Source organism: Dromiciops gliroides, chromosome 2 (genome assembly GCF_019393635.1).
Source record: "Dromiciops gliroides isolate mDroGli1 chromosome 2, mDroGli1.pri, whole genome shotgun sequence".
Taxonomy (NCBI): Eukaryota; Metazoa; Chordata; class Mammalia; order Microbiotheria; family Microbiotheriidae; genus Dromiciops; species Dromiciops gliroides.
Window position 1 is genome coordinate 320,601,730 of NC_057862.1, and position 19,193 is coordinate 320,620,922.

General features: G+C 41.0%; 1 protein-coding gene across 1 annotated transcript in view; it reads left to right on the forward strand.

The window, feature by feature from the left end:
• Positions 1-19,193, forward strand: part of ADAMTS2 (ADAM metallopeptidase with thrombospondin type 1 motif 2) — a 476,618-nt gene that overhangs the window by 354,845 nt on the left and 102,580 nt on the right. The gene's annotated exons all lie outside the window — the stretch shown is intronic.

Genomic DNA, 19,193 nt, shown 5'->3' on the forward strand with positions numbered 1-19,193 from the left:
ACAAGTTTCCCTTTGCTGAGGTGTGAGGACACAGCTTGAAGATTCAAGTATGTTTTTGACAAGCTCTCTTTTAAAGTGGGCAGAATAGTATTTGTACTCTTCCACTAATGTCTCACTCCCAGGCTGCTTCATCACCTAGATAGTCAAAAGCCATGCCAGTAGAGCCCAGTCCCTGACAGGATGGAAAGGCCTCCACCCCCAGGCATTGGATGTTCTGTGATCAGATGATAAAGGTTTGGGGCCATGGCAGCACACCCAGACTGTCTGCTGAGGTGGGCAAGGGTTGTGATCTGGGACCTGGGAACACTTGTATTATGCACAATGAAGTGAGTAAAGTCCAGAGAACAGTTTAAACAATAAGCACCACATTGTATAAATGAGTCTTTGAAAGACTTAACTCTGATCAATGTCCTAACCAACCATGATTCCAGAGGACCAGGGACGACGAATGTTACCACCTCCCAACAGAGAGATGATGGACTCTAGATGCAAAACAAGATAGAGAGTTTTTGATAAGGCCATCATAGGGATTTGTTTTGCGTGACTATTCATCCTTGGTACAAGAGTTTTATTTTTAATTTTTCATTGGGGGGAGGGGAAAGGGGAAAAATAAATATTTGCCTATTGAAAAAATAAAATAAAACTCCTACACCAGGGAAACACAGGTCCTTGAAGTATTTGAGCTCATCAAGCAAAACAGGAGAGTTAAGTTTTTGTATAAATTGACCCTTGGGGAAGAGCAGCGCATGCAGGAGAGGCTCCATTGATGGAGGATGAGTCAGTTTTGCTTTGTGCATATTCATGCAGCCTTTAAGTGCTTAATGAAGGTGACCAGTGATGACAGGGGGTTCAGCTTTCATAACACATCTTTGAGATGTGCTCATGGCAGTTCCTCAGACTGTCCTGTTGGGATCTAAAAAGCCTCAGAAGTAACAGACAGGTCTCTGAGAAGAGGTGAGCAAGGGCCCCTCGCTTGATTATTTGATATTGTCAGGAAATGGGTTCATCTCTTGGAAAATTAAGCATTTGTGTTTTAAGGACTGGAACTTCAGGGGTTACTGAAGTCTAACCCCAATGCATCTCTTAGAAGCACACACACACACACACACACACACACACACACACACACACACACACACACACACACACATAGAAGCATCCAAGGTTGTGATTCCAAATCTTGCCAGAGGTAGGTGACTTTAATTCCTACCATTCTGTAAAACTCCCCTTCTTTCTGCCTCCTTGTCCCTGACTTGTTCCTTTTCTTTTGTCCATTTCTTGCTTTCTCATTCCCTAGAGCAACCTTTAATCATCACTGCTTCTCTCCCCTTTCCTCATCAATCCTCTTCTCTCTTCCCTCCTCTGATCTCCAGTTCTTTTGATCCCTTCCTCTTCTTTTCTCTTTTTCTTTCTTAGGCTTAGTCTCTTCTGTCCTTTCCTCTTCTTTCTTAGTCTCTTAATCCCTTTTCTTCTTTTCTCTCTGAATTTCCCCTTTTTGGCCCTTTCCTCTCCTTTCTCCTTAATCTCTTTTCTTCAGATCCTCTAATTCTGTCCTACTTTCCTAATCCTTTTATCTTCCTCTCTCTTGATTTTCTCCTTTTGTTCTTCCTTTTCTCCTTAAACTCCTGTTCTTTTGACCCCTATCCTGTCTTTGTCTTAATCCCCTTTTACTGTCTCTATTCTTTCATTCTTCCTAGGCAGCTAGGTGCTTTGGGGCCTGGAGTCAAGTCAGGAAGACTTCAATTCAAATCCAGCCTCACACAGTTTCTAGCTATGTGATCCAGGGCACAACTATGTGACCTGAGGGGCCTCAGTTTGCTCAACTGTAAAGTGAGGGTAATAACAGCTACCTTTCAGGGTATGGGAAGAAATGAGAAAATATTTTCAATGTACTTAGCACAGTGCCTGGCGCATACAAGGTTGCTTAATAAATGTTTGTTCCCTCTCCAACACACATCCCTTTCTCCTAATTTTCATTGCATGGCATGACTTCAATAGCATCCTCAGTGGTGTGAAAACTTGCTGAGCCTTTTTCAGGGCTGCTTATCCACCTTAGGTGTCTACCAGGCACTCAACTCTTACCCGTGGCCCTAAAAAGCTGTAGCATGCATAGCAGCCACACCATGGTAAACCATCTTGGCAAAGGGGCTAAACCAGGTTGAGGGTAATGACTGACTTCAAACCTGTCAGTGAGTCAGGGCGGTGTATGAATACGTGTACAGGGAAGCTAGGTGGCCTAGTGGATAAAGTCTAGCCCTAGAATAAGAAAGACTCATCTTCATGAGTTCAAATCTGGCTTCAGACACTTACTAGCTGTGTGACCCTGGGCAAGTCACTTAACCCTGTTTGCCTCGATTTCCTTATCTGTAAAATGGCCTGGAGAAGAATATCAAACCACTCCAGTATCTCTGCCAAGAAAACCCCAAATGGGGTCAGGAAGAGTATACACACATACACTTTTACACACACACACACACACACACACACATATGTATATATGGATGTATGTCTATATATGTCTATTTCTATATGTCTATGACTGTGTCTATGTCTATATCTTTGGGTGACCATGGGCAAAGCATTTCTATGAATCTCAATTTTCCCATCTGTAAAGTGGAATTAATAACACTTTTACTACCTATCTTATAGGGTTGTAGTGACATTTGAATGAGATAATATATGTAACACACCTTGCAAACTTTAAAGATCCCCATGAGTGATTGTTATTGTTATTATTCTCTCCATTTTATAGGTAAGTTGGATTATATATTTGTGTCTATATATGTGTGTGGACATATATACTTTCATATGTGTGTATATACATATGTATACTTTAATATACACACACATAAATACATACTTTCATTTATACATATAGATGCATATATGCACACACATGTACACGCACATACACATGCACATGCATATGAAAGTCTAAGAATTAGAAGTTTTGTTTTTTTTCTTTTATCAGAAAAGACCATAACAATGATTTAATATAAAGTCTTCATTTTACAAGAAAGAAAGATGCAAACAGTGAAGGGACTTGCCAAAGGCCACCCAAGCAACTCAACTGCAAATCTGGCTAGGACCCACATCTAATCTTGCATTACATAGTCAGTATGTCAGACTTAGGAGTCAGACATGGTGCTGCAGTGAGAGGGAGGGAGCACTGGTCTTGGAGTCAGAAAACCCAGTCTCAGACCTTGGCTTTGCATAACTCTGGGCAAGTTGCTTCACTTCCTGGAATTTCACAGGTTCATAGATTTAGAGAAGGGACCTCAGAAGCCATCTATTGCAACCCTCCTCATTTTATAGATGAGAAAACCAAAGCCCAAGAAGGTTTATTTGCCCAAGATCACCCAACTAGTAAGTGTCAGAGTCAGGTTTCAACCCAAGTTCTCTGATATCAAATTCAATGCCACTGTTCCATGCCTCATCAGTCAAATGAGGGCATTGAAGGAGATGATGTCTAAGGACCACAGTCCTATGCCTCCCAGCCCTATTCTTTTCCTATGACACCTCTGTCTCATTCTAATCATGACTGAATTGAATCTCGGGTTTGAGCCCAAGCACTAGCCTAACATTAAGAATCATGATACATATTTTACTCTGTGCAGTAAAGGCCTTAAACTCTGTTAGCAGGCTCATAATAACCCACTCTGGGAGATAATTGGGAGCATACATATGAGTGATGAACTGTTTTCTTTCCAACTTGTGACATGGCTCTAAGCTATTGCAAGTTTTTTCCTAAAACAACATTTCACTCCTTTAAGAAAAAAAAAAGAGATTCTTTTATGCAATATGTCATCAGCCAGCAAAGATAGCATAGGCAATATTGGAGGTTGCGTAGCAACTGGCTTTTCAATGGATTATTTGGGGAAGGAGCCATAGCCAGCGAACCATACTCGTTTTAAATATTTCTAGGACAAGAAAAAGGAAAACAAATATAAATCAGAAGTTTGGGATAATTGGAGAATGCCTCAAAATGCCAGGCGAAGGGACCTTGCCTTAGCTTCGTATCTCAAAATACCAGGTCAAAGCAAATTATTGAAAATCATTTTAATGAAATTGTTGGTGTCCTAGCTCAGAATATACTTCTAGCCTGAGAAATTCACATTCACAAGTATCTCTAAGGCATGAGAGCAGAGGTGACCCAAGGGGCACATGTATAGAGAAGAAGTCAGGACTAGAATTCTAATTACCATTGTTCAATTGGAGAAGTACTTGAAGGCCAAGTGAGGCAGCATGCTAAAAGGCAGAAAGGACCCTTGATGGTAGCCATAGACCTGAATTCTAGCCCTTGCTGTGCTGTAACTAACTGTATATGACCTTGGTCAAATCCCTTCCCTTCTGATGGCCTCAGTTTCCTCCTCTGTAAAATGATAGGGTTGGCCTGGATGACCCCTGATGTCCTTTACAGCTCTAACATTCTTTGAGTTCCCAATATTCTATTTTTTTTTTTGGTGAGGCAATTGGGGTTAAGTGACTTGCCCAGGGTCACATAGCTAGTAAGTGTTAAGTGTCTGAGGCTGGATTTGAACTCAGGTCCTCCTGACTCCAGGGCCAGTGCTCTATCCACTGTACTACCTAGCTGCCCCTTCCAATATTCTTAAACCTTAACTCCCTCCACACCCCCATGTATTCTTTGATCTGGCATCACTGGTTTCAGATGAAATTCCATCTCTAGACTCCAGGAATTTTCACTGGCTGTCACTCATGCCTGGAATGCTCCCTTCTCTTCATCTCTGCTTCCTGGCTTCCTTTGTGTCCCACCTAAAATCCTGCCTTTTACAGGAAGCCTTTCATGATACTCTTTAATCTTGGAGTCTTCTTTCTAGTGACCATTTCCTGCTTTATCATGTATATACTACCTTGTTTGAACATAGTTGTTTTCATGTTGTCTCCCCCACTAGCCTGTGAGCTCTTTGAGGGCAGGGACAATCTTTTGCCTTTCTTTGTATCTTCAGTGCTTGGCACAGGACCTAACACATAGTAGATGCTTAATAAATGGTAATTGGCTGACTGACTATATGATTGCCTTTTGTAAGCGGCTACTTTCTTTATTTCCTATGTCTTTTGTCCCAGCGCCTGTTGTACTTATTGCCCTTTCTGCTTCTGTTCTCTGGTTATTCCATATCTCCAGCTTGCAATGCCTCAAATCAGTGCTTTCCTGGTAAGCAAATTAAGTTATGTAAGCAACAAACCATTTCAGACATGGATGCGAGACTCAAAGTCTTCCCATAGTCTCCAGTCATCTGATTTACAATTTTTTTTAGTTACAACCTTTAAACAGTGAATAACATTATGTACAAATGAAGTTGATGAACTACAGTTTCTTGAAGCCATCTTTTTCAAACAAGTCTTTGTTGTTCTTGAGTTGGTTCAATCATGTCCAACTCTCCATGACCCCATATGGGGCTTTCTTGGCAAAGATACTGGAATGGCTTGCTATCTCCTTCTCCAGGTCATTTAACAGATGAAGAACTGAGGCAAATAGTGACTTGCCCAAGGTCATACTGATAGTGTTTGAGGCCATATTTCAACTCAGGAAGATGAGTCTTCCTGCTCCAGGCCTGGTGCTCTATCCACTGTGCCACCTAGCTACCCTAGTCCTCACAGTGCAATTTTCTCTCTGGTCTTCCCAACAGTCACTGTCCTTTCCACATTTCATCTGAGAGGTGGTGTTCCTTTTCAAGATGATTTTATTTTATCAGTTTTTCCTTGTATGAATATTCTTTTTCTGTCCCGTTTAACAACCAAATAAGTAAAATCATCTTGAAAACTAACTTTTGATTATGTGTGTGAAAGGAAGAGGAGGAAGATGTGCTTAAGAACATGGCTTTCTCTCATCCTTAAACACATCACTTGTCCTGTTTCTCTGTACTTTGCCCTGGCCATTCCCATGCCCATACACCTTCTTCACCTCTGCCTCATAGAATCCCCCATTTTCAGGACTCAGCTTCATCACCAGTTCTATGTGAAGCCTCTCCTAATCCTCCTTCCAATTTACTAGTGCCCTCCCTCCTTAAACTGCCTCGTACTTATTTTGTATGTATTCTGTCCACATACATGTATATATGTACATATATTCATATATGTGTAAGTGTTGTCTCCCCTGAGAAAAATGTAAGCCCCTTGAGGGCAAGAACTATTTGATTTTTGTCTTTGTATTCCAACATCGAACACAATGCCTAAAACATAGCAGGTGCTTATAAACAAAGGCTTGTTCATTGAGATATTGATACTTAGGTAGAGACAGACAAATAGAGCATTCATTAAATACTTATCATATGCTAGACACTGATAAAAGCAAACAAGACAGCCCCTGCCCTCAGGAACTTAGGTTATAATGGGAAAAAACAATACATAGAGGGGGTGCTGGAAAAACAAGTAGGGGGAAAAAAGATAAATGGAAAGGTACCCATATGAAATATCATGGTGGCTCTTGACAGAGCAGTGATGGTCTCAGGGTGCAGATTAAGGCATTTAAGGATATATGAAGAAAGACACTATCTATATCCAGAAAAAGAACTGATAAATATGTGTACAGAATAATTTTACACATATATACCTATTTGTGTCTAATGGTAGCCATCTCTAAGGAGGGAGGGGGAGAAGGAAAAAAGAAATTTACATGATAATTTTGTTGTATATTTGAATGGAATAACAAGTTGTACACAGTAGATATGCGGTTTCACCTATGATCATCTTTTTATTGTATTTTATTATGGAGATGCTTATTTTATTCCATAAATTAAAAAGACCTATTTTTTGCACATGGCCAATGTAGACATTTGTTTTGCTTGACTATTCATATTTATTAAGAAGATTTTGTTTTTATTTTGATGGTGGAGGGCAGAAGGGGAGTGAAAATTGATTTGAATTACTTTTAAAAAAATTAATTAAAAAAAGAAATGTCATGGTGGCAAGGGATCCTGCTGGATAAGGTGAACAACTTGCCTATCAGAGATCAAGGAAATCCAGAGTGGAATCTTAGTCTCTACCAATGTGGAGATAGTTGAGAAGCAGAGAGATCTGCAGATAAAGAGAAAGAACAGAAAGGGCTATCTCCCCGTGTTTTAGTATGTGGTTCCATTAAGTAATCAAATTTTAGAATAATAGAAGAATACCACCAAAAAGTAATGAATCAAAAACCCTTGAGAAAAGTAGGTATTGGATCTCAGGTCAGTTCTTTGTGGTTAGGTAGGATAACAGAGGATGAAGTAGATGACCTCTGTGACACATTCCAGCTCCAACATGCTGTGAAATCTCTCCTTTGGACAACCAGCCTGGTACCAATGTCCCTTCTTATAGCTAGGAATACAAACAACTATTTGATAATGTATCACAATGAATTGTCCAGGTGTTGGTGCTACTAAATCAAGGGTATTGAGTAAACAGTGCCTGAGGTTTAGATGACTTTGACAAGTCCTTGAGCTGGGCTCACAAGGGTACTCACCTAGGTTGCAAGTCCTCATCTATAGTTCCAGGCAGGCCAATCAGTCCATCGACAGAGGGTTCTATTATGCATTATGCTGTTGCTCAGTATCCCAGCCTGATTTGCAGATGTTGGGCCTGAGTGATTACCTTGGTTTTCTTTAAAATATCATTTTTAGAGCTGAAAGTGATCTTAGAGATTATCTAGTCTAAACTGCTTATTTTACTGATGTGGAAATTGAGACCCAGCAATCAAGTTCCAGTTACTTCACCTCTTTTGGCTCCAGTTTGTTCCTCTGCAAAATGAGGGTTGTGGACTAGATAATGATTTCTTTGGTCCCTTCCAGCTCTAACAACATATGAATCTAATCAATACTCAACATCTCATTGTGATGACAAGAGATATATATGTGAAACATGTCCAAAGCAGAACTCTATTCTCTTCCTCCCTGAACCTTCCTCTCTTTCCAAATGTCTTATTTCTCTTGAGAGCCCCCTTCCCCATATCCTGCTGATCACCATGGTTCACAATCTTAAAGTCAGACTCTTCCCTCTCACTCACCCTGTGGCTATATATAGCCACAGGGTGAGTCTTCTTGGTTCTGCCTCCACAAAATCTCTCACATCCTCTCCATTAACACGACCTTAATTCACTCTCATCACCTTTCATCTGGAAACAGCCTCCTAAATAGCCTTCCCAATGCTGGTCCTCTCTTCTCTCCAGTAATCCTCCACAGCTATCAAAGTGATATTCCCAGTACACAGATCTAACACTACTGCTCAGGAAACTCCGTTGTCTCCCAGCTACCTGTAACTGGAATGAATGAATGAATCAACAAATGAAGAAATGCATCATTCTTGACTCTTTCCTCTCCTTTGCCTTCCATATCCAGTCATTGAACTCATAGGATAAATATAAACTCTCTTTGGCATTTAATGCCCTTCACAAGCTGGCTGCCACTTACCTTTCCAGACATATTGCTCATTATTCTTCTTTGTGCACTCTGCATTCTGTACAGACTGGACTTACTTGCTGTTCCTCACATATGACATATAATCTTCTATCTCTGGGCTTTTGCACAGGTTTTTCCAGTAACCTACAAGGAATGCTCTTCTTCCTCAATACCAACTCATATCTCTCTGAAAGGCTCAGCTCAAATGCCAATGTCAGGCAACATCCCCACAGGTTCCCCTTCTCCTCCTCTCTCCTGCTTGAAATTACCTTGTATTATTATTTGTATACATGTCATCTTCCCCAGCAGAATGCTAAACTCCTTGAGAACAAGACTAATTATTTTGTCTTTGTATTCCCAGTGCCTGGAACATGGGTAGCACTTGATAGCTGCTGGCTGAATGAATGAATGAACAAATGAATTTTTAATGAGTCATTTTTTTACTCTTTTCCTCTCCATTGCTTTCCATATCCCATCATTGTCTTGTCAATTCTATCTCCAGTCTCCTTTGTCCACTCACACAGTTGCTACTGTGGTTAAGGACCAACACCACCTCTCATTTGGACTATTATAGCACAGTAATTGGTTTCTCTGCCTTTGGTCTCTCTCTTCTCCAATCCATTGCTCCACACAGCTGCCAAATGGATATTCCAGAAACTCAGATCTGACCACGTCACTCCCCTACTCAAAAAGTCTTCATTGGCTCCTTATTGCCCTAAAAATTAAATGCAAAATCCTCATCTTGGCACTTAAAGTCCTCCATGAGAGTGTAAGGTACATTCCCCTTCACAGCTCTCTGTTCTAGTAAAACTGGCCTCCAGCTATTCCCTGCATACAATTTGCCACCATCTGTCTCCATTCCTTTACCCCAAAGATCCCCTATGTCAGGAATGTGCCTCCTCCTCCCCTTTTCCTGCTACAATCTTTTCCTCATTAAAACATAGTTCAAGTACCACCTTGAACTTCCCAACCCCCAGTTGTTAGCACACGTACCTCTTGAAATGAACTTCTATTTACTTTATATTCACTTATTCTCTACATAGTTCATCCTACCAAGAGAATATAAGCTCCTTGAGGACAAGACCATTTCATATTCCCTTTGAATTACTATGCTTTGCACATAGTAGGTTGTTAATAAATAGTTCTTGAATTGAATTGGAATTTGATCAGCAGGCAAACCCAAGCCAGTGTTTTATAGTTCCATATATTTAGAAGTTGGAATTGCTGTGGTTTGGGTTATGGATAGTAAATGTTACAAGGATTTCCAGGGAGATGAATGTAAACTGGAATAGTCAAGGAAGGCTTCATGGAAGAGGTGAGATCTGAAGGATGGGTAGGGAAAGACCACTATAGAGGGAATTTCAGAAGGAGAGGGAGTGAATAAAAATCCTTCAGATTTGTAGAATGTATAACAGTTTTATAGAGAGTTTTCCCATCTTCTTTCCCACAACACCCCCTCAAAGCCTAGTAAAATAAGTATTAGTAACTTTATTTTACAAATGAGAAATTGAGCCCCAGAAAAGTGAAATGACTTGCCCAAGATCACACAGTGAGTTCATGGCTGAGCGTGCTAGAATTCTGGTTCCTCACTCCCCAAGCTAGTCTCTTTCTGCTGTATCAGTCACCACATCTCTATCCTCAGTTATCCTATTTGCAAAGTCTCTTCCCTTCACAGGGAGTAGAGAGAGGAGTCTGTGAGCCACAAAGGATTAAGCTGCCTGGGGACTACAAATGGGAAACTCTTCTAAATGCAGTATGAGTTCTTCTTTCAAAGTCAAAGCTCTCTCTAGCTACATGGATTGACACCATGTCCAATCCCCAAGGCTGGGATTTGTTTACTTCCATCTCCAGGAAAAATGAATATAACAATACAGAGAAAATGGCGAGTCCTCCATAGCCAAAAATATTAGAAATCCCTCCAAAGGATAGAATTGCTGAGTTTTGCCTGTCAATGCAGTGTACTGTGGAAACCACCCTCTGTGACGCGGGGACTGATAGAGGCGGGGCTGGGTTTTACTGCTTGTCTAGTTCACTAAGAGAAAAAAAAGGAACATAGAATAATTCAGAACAAATGTACAGTAAAACAATGGAAATGTCATATTGGCGTAATTTTCAGGGGTTTTGTATATAAGTCTGATTTATTCTGTTAAGAATTGAAAAGTCACTGGTGGGGGTGGGGCGGCAGTGTTTGCTCATATAGTCCCTCCAACATTCATGCTGCCCACTCTCCCTGCTTTGACTGCTAGCTTCTGTATATTTCTATCACCATGCCTGGGCTTGGGGACTGTACCTCTTCTAGAGAATTTTCTTCTCTTGGCTTCTGGCCAAGGGGCTAGGGTACATTCCAGAATACAGCCCTGCTGTTGTTGTTGGCCATTCATAGCAAGGACAAAGGTGTGGTGAGTTCACCCCAGTGATGGGCGGTGCTAGAAAGAGTGGGGGCTAAGAGCTGGCACTTGGAATCAGAAGAACCTGGTTGAAGTCCCAGCTCCAACTAACTAGCTGTTAGACTATGGGTACATCATGTCATCATTCATCACAGGGTTGTTTTGAGGAAAGGACCTTATAAACCATAAAGCATTCTATTGTAATAGATGCTTTAAGGTCTGCAAAAGCACTTTACATATTTCAATTGATCCTAACACATCCCTAGGAGATAAGTGCTGTTATTAACCCCATTTTACAGTAAGGATCTGAGCAAGCAGAGCTTCAGTGACTTGTTTCAGGGTGACACACTTACTAAGAATCTCAGACAGGAGATTATAAGGTTTTGATTTGAAGTCCAGCACGCTATCTACTATACCACCTAGCTGGCTCTTAAACCATAATGTACTGTATCATTATAGATGACATTATTCTTGTGGGCCCAGTGCTCAGAGGAGGTAGGTATAGCAAAAGGAGAGGTGTGTGTACAAAAATCTATTGGACTACTATCTTCTGTTGTGGGAAGGTGAGTAGGGGGGAGAGTGGTTGCAACCTTACGTAGTTATCTTGTATATAGAACATGCACAAAAGAAAAAGAGAAGGAGAGACAGTGAGGGAGAAGAAACCTTCATTCTTGCTGATTCAAGAGACACTAAACCAACCAACGCATGTGGGCAACCCATGCCCATCCTCCCTAGAGAGCACTGATGTCCCTAAATAATACACTGTGTAGTGCCAGCCCATCACTGCTGTAACCTATGCTTTTACTTCCCTCTTAGAGAATTGATGACCTAGGAATCTAGTTAAGACTGATGGATATGGATTCTATTTCATGTTTAAGACAAATTTATAGCACATTATTTAAGAAGCCAAATGAGAGACAGCCTGGAAAGTAAGACCTCACTGTGCTTCATCCATACTATATGCAGCACACAGGACCTTCTTTGTACCTGACACTCAGGAAGGTCACCACAGTTGTTCCACATAGAACTGTGGTTTCACAAACCTCCTACCACATCCATCCCTTCCTCCCTTCTTTCCTTCCTTTCCTTTCCTTCCTTCCTTCCTTCTCCCCTTATTTCTCTTCCTTCCTTTATTTCTCTTCCTCCCTTTTCATTCTTCTTTCCTTCCTTCTTAAACCGCTTAGTAAAATAAATGACAAGGAATATTGCCTAGCTACACAGGTAGAGACTTTCATGCTAATTATCACTCCGACCATTGAGGAAAAGGACACATGCAGAAAAACACATATGAGTCTCATCTGAGTCTATTTCTCTGTCAGGAGCTGGTAACACATTTCATTGTGAGTCTTCTGAAGTATGGGTTGGTCACTGTGTTGATCCAAATTCCTAAGTATTTACAGTTGTTTGTCATTGCAATATTGTTGTTGTACAGATTATTCCCTGGTTCTGCTCACTTCACTCTGTGTATATTTCATACTAAGTCTTCTTAGGTTTCTCTGAAGCCATCCCTTTCATTATTTCTTACATATAATTGCATTCTGTCACATTAATATACCACAACTAATTTAGCTCTTCCTTTGATAAGAGGATTTTTGGCACAACTTTACTATTGCTATTTACTTAAGATGATCAAATCATCTATTAGCTTAGGGTCTGCAAATCAAGCTGAGACATCAACTTTAGTTCTGGCTTAAGGGTTTAATTTGCAAATTCCAGCTATCTCCCCAGTACTTACCGACAGTTTACTACTAGTTTTCCTGACTTTGCCTGATATAGATCTTCCCCTCCTGCCATGTGTTCTTTGATGTGTAAATCATTACCTCCCCTCTTGCTTTCTGTAAAATTCCCTTGGGCCCATCCTTCTGTGTAATTAAAAATCTATATTATAAGGTTGCTGCTAGAGATTCCCTGATTTTGGTATACAGTGATCTATGCTCTTAGCATAATAAATGGTTTTTATCATATTTCTTCATAGTTGATTATTATGATTGGCAGCATATCTATCAGAGGATCCATCACTTCCCTAATTGATGGGACTGCCTCAGTTTGTTTCTTAACCCTCACAAAAGAGGCTGCCATAAGTGTTTTTGTGCCTATGGACAACTATTGGTTGTTTCCCAGGTCTCATCCTTACACTCTCCCTTTCTCATCCATTCCCATAGGCATCCCTCATGTCTTGAATGTGTTCCCTTTTCATTACCTTTTTGTTTTTTGTTTTTGGCCAGGCAATGAGGGTTAAGTGACTTGTCCAGGGTCACACAGCTAGTACAGTGTCAGTGCTGAGGCCGGATTTGAACTCGGGTCCTCTGATCCAGGGCCGGTGCTTTATCCACTGCACCACCTACCTGCCCCCTACATTACCTTTTGAAATCCTTCTGTTCCTTCAGCTCCTAATTCAGGTGTCACCTCATCCATGAGCCTTCCTTGATCCACTCAGTTAAAATCAGCTGAAAAATGATTTCTCCCTACTTGAAATTCTTCAGTCTATTGGAGTTCTCCTATGCACATATAAATGGAATTATAATAATTTGCATCTGTGTCTTATTCCCCTACTGGATTGAAAGCTCTTTGAAAGCAGATAGTGAAATTTTTTCATTTTGGTATGTGACAGTGATACAAGCTGGGTTTCACTTAAGTATCCCAAATGACATTGGAGTGGCTGCTTTAGCTTTAGCAACCTACAACAGTTTGCATCCCGCTTTCTAAAAATCTACAGAAGACACTCTCAATTAAGCTATTAATTCACTCACCACACAAATCAAACATCTATTAAGCACCTCCTCTTTGCTGGGGGCAGTTAGTGTGCATAGTAAGATAGAGTGCTAGGCAGGAGTTGGGAAGATCTGAGTTCAAATGTGGTCTCAGACACTTACTAGCTGTGTGACCCTGGGCAATTCACATTCACTCAACCCTCTATCTCAGTTTCATCCTCTGTAAAATGAGCTGGAGAAGGAAGACAAACCACTACTGTATCCTTAACAAGAAAACTTTAAATGGGATCAGGAAGAGTTGGATTATAACTAAAATGGCTCACAACAAAATTTGGTAGCACAGGGACACAAATGCAAAGAATCAGACCCTTCCTACTCCTAGGTAGGAATTGTGAAACAAAACTTGGCAGCCACATAGTGTAGGCTTCAGCCATAGCTAGGTGCTTTTACCAGAAGATTATCCAGTACCTATATGGGCCTCCCCAAAGACTTCAGTATCCCAGCTGCCACCACAGGGCACTTAGTCCAAAAGACTCTTCCCCCTCACTTCCCTTAAGCTCCCCTACCTCTCTTGGCCCACTGGCTGGGTCTGAGTTTACCATGATTTAGGGATATGGGCATGAAATATTGCCCAATAGAAAAAAAAAAATCTATAAAACTATAGCTCTAGGTTTCCTATTCCCACTGTAGACAATAATAATATGGTTTTCTCTTGACCATATTCTTTCATGAAATTCTGGCAACTGACTTTTTAGTGTCACAGTTTATTAAAAACACAGTAAAGGGTGTGGTGCAGTAAGTAGATAAAGCACCAGCCCTGGTTTCAGGAGGACCTGAGTTCAAATCTGGCCTCAGACACTTGACACTTACTAACTCTGTGATCCTGGGCAAGTCACTTAACCCTCACTGCACCCGCAAAAAAAAAAAAAATCACCTAAAGAAAACATTTAAGGGCGGCTAGGTGGCGCAGTGGATAAAGCACCATCCTGATTCAGGAGTTCCTGAGTTCAGATCCGGCCTCGACACTTGACACTTACTAGCTGTGTGGCCTTGGGCAAGTCACTTAAGCCCCATTGCCCTGCCACAAAAACAACAACAAAATAACAAAAACAAAACAAAACAAAAAACACAGTAAAGGGGGCAGCTAGGTGGCACAGTGGATAAAGCACCAGTCCTGGATTCAGGAGACCTAATTCAAATCCAGCTACAGACACTTGATACTTACTAGCTGTGTGACCTTGGGCAAGTCACTTAACCCTCATTGGCCCTCAAAAACAAACAAAAAAAACCCACAGTAAAGCAAAATTACAAAGAAATTATCAAATATTCCCCTCTCATGGAAGTGCTTCTTCATTCAGTTCATCTCCCTACACCCTTCCCACATATGGACTTGGAGGAAAATGCCCTCATGGATCAGTTCTGCAAACCAAAGGAAAATCAGGGAGAACATGCGGTGCTGGGGCTTGGGATCCATTTCCCACCCAGATACAGACCAGCTATGAAGGTTTCATGCAGCTTCCAGTCCAGTCTTGATTTATTCCTGCCTCAGTTTGCTGGTCTGTCTCCCCACCCAACCCTTGGTATCCCCTCCCCCTCTGCAGCATATTTCCTCCAGGATCTGACCCTGCTCTTCCTTTGACAATCCTTGCTTCAGGTTGCAGCAACCTGAAAGCCAGAAGGTGACTGTCCAGAAATGAAAGTCATTGGTCTTTGTATCTATCTTCCATGTGTTACCATGCCAAAAAGAATTCCCAACTTAGTGACCCACCGTCTGCTGATGGAGGCCTCTTGGATACCTGGCCAAGGTGGTCCTCAAGGCGAGCAGACCCAACCTGGTGCTGGAATGAGTTTGCTAGTAACTTGAAGTCAAGGAACCTGCCAAGAGCATGTGCCCTCAGAGAACCTCTGGGTCCCTCCATGTTATGTGTGAACATTTTTCAGTTAGAACTTTTGTACAGTGACTTTCTGTTTAATAGAAGAAGAAAAGTTTAATCATCGGAACTAGCCTAAATTAGAATGGATTGTCTCATAAAGTAGTGAGTAACCCATTACTACAGGTATTCAGATAAAGACTGTATGACCACTTGTTGGGGATGTTTTAGATGAGGTTCCTACTCCAGTAGGGATAAGATCAGATGCCCTAGATGGTCCCTTCCAGTGCTAAGGCTTGATAATTCTGTGACTGCTTACTGTCCTAGTTCTATCCTTTCATTCTTCTTCCCCTGGAATTTAAATTATAAGTTAACTGTGAGGTCCTAATGGTAATATAACAGTTCATCTTTATAAAGTACTTTGAGATTTGCAAAGCACTTCAATATACATTATCACAGAAACCTTATAGAAACCCTGTGAAGTAGCTGCTGTTATCATCCCCATGTTAGAGATGAGGGAACTTTGGTTCAGAGAGTCTGTGACTTGCTCAGGATTATTTAGTTAGTAAATGTGGGAAGTGAAATATGAAGCGAAATCTTCTTGACTTCAAGTACTAGCATGTTAGTTTTTGTTGTTATTGTTTCAGTCATGGCTAACTCTTTGTGACCTCATTTGGGGTTTTCTTGGCAGAGATACTGTAGTGGTTTGCCATTTCTTTATCCAGCACATTTTACAGATGAGGAAACTGAGGCAAACAGGGTTAAGTGACTTGCCCAGGGTCATACAGCTAGTAAGTGTTTGAGGCTGCAGTTGAATTCAGATCTCTCTAACTCCAGGCCTGGTGCTCTATCTGCTATACCACCACCTAGCTGCCCATTTTAGCTTTTACTTGTGGTGCTAGATTGACTTACCTCCTCATTGCTGAAGAAGAATTAATGACCAATGGTACTACATCAGCTTGTGAGGCTACTCAAAGGTTATGGGACACCTTCCATTGTCCATCAGAATCACTAAAGAGCTCCCTGGCCATTTCATATTTCCGGTGACTTTCACCTCCCAATACATACTATAGACATATGGCCACAGGTGGCTAAATCTCTCTGAGGCTTAGAGACTGTAAAACGGGAGTAAGGCAGAAAAAAGAAAGAAAGAAAGAAAGAGAGAGAGAGAGAGAGAGAGAGAGAGAGAGAGAGAGAGAGAGAAAGAGAGAGAGAAAGAGAGAGAGAGAGAAAGAAAGAAAGAAAATACTTGCACTTACTAACCTCACAGAATTGTTATGAGGAAAATACTTTGTAAACATTCAAGAACTATAAAAATTTGAGTTATTATTTTTTTCCAAACTGATGGCTGGAGGTTCCTGCCTACACTTACAATTAGCGTGATTAACAGATTGGCTCAGCAGTTCATCACATTCCTCCCTTTCCAAATATTTGAATTTGCCTTGCCATTTGTTGCTGGAATTCCATTTCTGGAGTCTTATCTCCAGTTAGCAAGCCAAGATATGTCCCATTCATCCATTCATTCGTTCAGCAAAGGCTGAATTCCTCCTATGTGCAGGCCTCCTTTTGAGGAGTCCAATCCAATAATAAAAGCTAACATTTATATAGCACCTATATTAGTGCCAGGCACTGTGCTAAGTACTTTATGATGATTATCTCATTTAAACTTATAAATATTATCCCATTTGATCCTCACAACAACCCTCGTAGGTAGGGGTTATATTATTACTCCCATTTTATAGATGAAGAAACTGAGGCAAATAAGCACTAAGTAACTTACCTAGGATCACACAGCTAGTAAGTGTCTGAGGCTGGATTTGAGCTCAGCTCTTCCTGACTCCAGGGCTCTATCTAGCTGCCCCATTCATTCAGCAAAGACTGAATTCTTCCTTTAGTGTAGGCTTACTCTGAGGAGTCCAGTTTAATCTGCTACTCTTGAAGTTTCTGACTCTTTTTAGATTTTTTTCAAGATCTTGGCCATCTGTAGCTATTCTGTCAGAATGTCCAGAGTGCTAGATACTCAACTCAGTGATCTGAGCCGATCATACTAGTGACAAAGGAGATACATGGTTGAAGTTCTTTGGAGAAGCAGCAGGCTGGAGCAGATAGGCTACTAGATAGACTTGGTGTCTGGAACACTGAGGTTCAAAAACTTTTCAATTGGCTGACCCTGAGCCTCTTAGAACTTCAGTTTCCTCATCTTTTTTTTTTCAGGGCAATGAGGGTTAAGTGACTTGCCCAGGGTCACACAATTAGTAAGTGTCAAGTGTCTGAGGCTGGATTTAAACTCAGGTCCTCCTGAATCCAGGGCAGATGTTTTATCCACTGCACCACCAAGCTGCCCCCAGTGTCCTCATCTTTAAAATGAAGGCATTGGACCAGAAGACCTCCGGAGTCCCTTCCAGCTCTCAGTTGTGATCTTGTAATCTGATTTGACTTCAGAATGAGTTGTGTGACCCTTCTTAGCTTCTTTCATCAAAAGAAACCATTGTTTAAAGCTGTTCTGTATTCCCAGAGGTCTCTGCTCACCAACTCAGTCATATACAGTTATCCCTTCCACATTACAACTTTCCCCATTGCGGTTTTGACATATCACAGGTCTATATAAGAAATTAAATGGGAATTTTTGAGGAATTTTGCAGAAACTGCAAATAACATGTGAAAGCCAGCAGATGATACAGGAAAAGTTTAGCAACTCCGAAATTCATAAAAATATATGTATAGTATTGTATAATATCAACATATTTTGTCTTTTAATGCCATAATGATTTAGACTTCTTCTCTGGTACAAAGAAAGGGTCAAAAAATTTTATGTGGATTTTCCAGCTTGTGAGGGTGCCATGTCTGTAACCCATGAGATGTGGAAGGGATAACTGTACTGCCCAAAATAGCTATTCACATTGATCTGGTGGTGCCCAGGCACATGCCAGCTTATGGGGAAGGGAAGGCCACCCTTTTGGGGGGAAAGAAGGAAGCTAGCCTGATAGTGGAGATGTCACATGGACCTTAGGTGATCTACAATTTTAGCTCATTTTAATCACAAACATTTATCACAAATCAACTGCATAAAAGGCTTTATTACTCAACATTTGTGATGAACACATAGCAGGTGTTTGCAATGTTTTCTATCTCTGTAGAAGCCAGAGGGACCTTGATTCATTGTTACCAGAAACTTAGACAGAGAAACAGGCCAAAGGATGGGGTACATCCACAAGCAAAATCTCATTTACCCTGACTTCTTGGACAGCTCCTTCTCTGCCCCAACCATTGCTGCAACTTGTGACCATTCAGTGATTCAAATACAACATACATATGGACATTAGTTCTGTACGGCTACCTCAGCTTCCATATTGATCAAAGAATCATAGATTTTAAAGTAGAAGGGGACTTTAAAGACCATCTAATCCAATCTCCTCATTTGACAGATGAAGAAGCTGAGACTCAGAGAAATTGAGCAATTTGTCCAGGGTCACAGAGCTAATGAGTGTCTGAGACAGGATTTGAACCTAGCTCTTCTGGATTCCGAGTCAAACATTCAAATCACTCTATCACTCTGCCCATTGGTGAGAAGGTAGCAAAATGGGGGCAGAGAGTGCTAAGAATCAGTTCTTAGACAATCTGTACATGCTAATTTAACTACTAGAATTCAATGCAAGATCTTTGTCTAACAACTAATGAGCTGATATCACTACTGAAGGAACTGAACCGTATCTGTGTTGACATTCTCACTATAAATGAAGACAGAAAACAATTGGCTGCAATTTTTTGAAGACAAAAAATGCAGCCAAATGGAAGGAAGTCTCACAGGTTCTCCTCAGAGAGGCAAATAAGGAT